This window comes from Pteropus alecto, unplaced genomic scaffold, assembly GCF_000325575.1.
Source record: "Pteropus alecto unplaced genomic scaffold, ASM32557v1 scaffold396, whole genome shotgun sequence".
In the NCBI taxonomy this organism is placed as follows: domain Eukaryota; kingdom Metazoa; phylum Chordata; class Mammalia; order Chiroptera; family Pteropodidae; genus Pteropus; species Pteropus alecto.
This window is the reverse complement of record NW_006438082.1, coordinates 560,231-562,384: the sequence shown is the minus strand read 5'-3', so window position 1 is coordinate 562,384 and position 2,154 is coordinate 560,231.

The window sequence follows — 2,154 nt, the reverse complement described above, 5'->3', positions numbered from 1 at the left end:
AAGGAGGGGAAGCCGCAGGCCCAGCTGGCCCTTGGGGCCCAGCACTTCCCCCGCCTCTGCAGCACCCGCTTCTGGGAGGGGCTGCTCCTCTGCCTGCTTGCCGAACGGAGGATGAAAGGCTGAGGGAGGAAAAAGCGGACTCCCCTGCACCGTCGCCGTGTGGCTGGGGCTGGGCGCCAGGGACGTCTCCGCAGGGGATGAACCTGTACACAGAGGTGCATAACATTGACCTCTGAAGTCCCCATTGCTAAACTTCTAGAAAGCCGACTTGCAGGAAAATAAAAGGAGCCTCACTGCCCAATTCATGCTGTCATCTATTCTCACTCTGACCCGGGCGACTGTCACAACCTCCCCACTGATCTCATCTCCCCTCTGGTCCATCCATGCAGCAGACCTGACCACATCGGCCCTGCTGTCACCCTTCAGGATCAAGTGTCCACAGGTTCAGCGAGGTCTTGTAGGTCTGGTCCTCACCTTCTGGGGAATAATGGGATTTTGGATTCTTTGAATGAGAAGGTGGAGCTGAGGGTAGAGCAAGCAGTAAGGCCTTGAATGCCAAACAAGTGTCCTAAAAGCTAGAGCTAATTACTTGAGGTTTTAAAGCAGTGTCTGGGTGGCTCATCGTGTCAGTATTTCCGGAGTCAGAAAAGGATGAAGAGCATTTGAAAGTAGGGGCTGAGGCAAGTGCAGCAGTTTCCTGTGTGCTTGAGCTCTGTGTCAGGCTCTTGGATGGGCGAGGGACCTTTGGGGACCAGTCAGGGCTCAGATGGGGGGTAGGGGGCAAGGTGTGTTGGGGTTAGCTGATGAGGGGGTTCCTGACACGGGAGCAGGTTCCGGGATGCGTGCACCCTTCTGTGCTGCAGGAAGGGGCAGGAGGCTTGCCGCCTTGCTGGAGGACTCAAACTGGTAGAGCTGAGACCAGCTACTGGTAGCCTAGGTCCTGGGCCTGCTGAGGTCTAGCCAGTCCCCAGGCCTTTCAGCCTGAGGCGCCAGGCATACGTAGCATCTTAGAGAAGGGCCTTGGTCCTGGGGGGCAGGGGCAGCAAGCTCAGGAGGTATGTTTTCCCCTTCTGGGCGAGAGAATTGCTTATAGTTGAAAGGCGGGGAGTGCCCGCTTAGCCTCCCCTCCCTCCCGAAGAGCTGCAGGTCGAGGTCACGTGTACTCACATATGCACGGAGCCTGACTTTGACATCCAGGCACACACAGGCCTGGACCCTTTGCGGTAGTGCCTACAGGTCTGCCGCCCTGGGCAGAAGCCCGGAGCCTACCTGCCTCACCTCTGTCCCCATGCAGACCCCAGGGATTTCCCTCCCAAATCAACTGAAGACAGTTGTATAATCTGGCTTGTCACCTGCCACCTGCATCCTGCCTTCCCAGTTTCCTGGAGAAAAGGTGTTGCCCTGTGGCTTTGAGTTGGTAGAGTAGTGGAGGGAAACTCCAGTACCCCTGGAGAAGGGAGGTCCCCAGACTTAAGGCCTTGCTCTGAAGGGGCAGGAGGAAGGCTGTCCCCCCCACCCCACCCCCAGGCCTAGGACAGGGCAGGTGCAAGCTGCAAGGGAAAGGGGACAGAAGAGTCTCTTCCGGCAGCAGGAAGTGGTAACCACCTATGGGGAAACGAGGCTTGTTCCTCCGATAGGGTGGAGCAGAAGGGGAACCTTGGCTTAACACTGCTGTCCCCTCACAAGGGAGTCTGGAGGGAACAACTGCAAAGGTTCTGTTCTCAGCGCTGACCTTCCTTGCCCCCCGCCCACCCCCAGGGAACTTCCCACCCGGTTCTCCAGGCTCCTTGCACTTATGGCTCAGGGCCGTGACTTCGGAAGGGTGGGCCCCATCCGATGTCTTAGGGATCTGGGGGAAGCAGGTGACCAAGGGGAGTCCAGGGTCTGGAACAGCTACGGTGTCACCGCCCACTGTCATCGAGGGCCAATGACCATGCTGTGAAGGGTGCTTCCTGGCAGTGGTGGCCAGACAGCATTCTGGAGGTGGGGGGCCGGCAGCCAGAGGGTGCCAGCTTGTTGGGCATTTTGGGGGCTCTCACAATGGGCCCTGGCTGCTTGGCAGCAGAGCTTTGGGCATAAGGCAGCCCAGGTGTCGCCCAGCGCCCTGCGGGAAGGGAGGCAAGGCCCGGTGCAGTGGGACCCCTACAGGAGCCC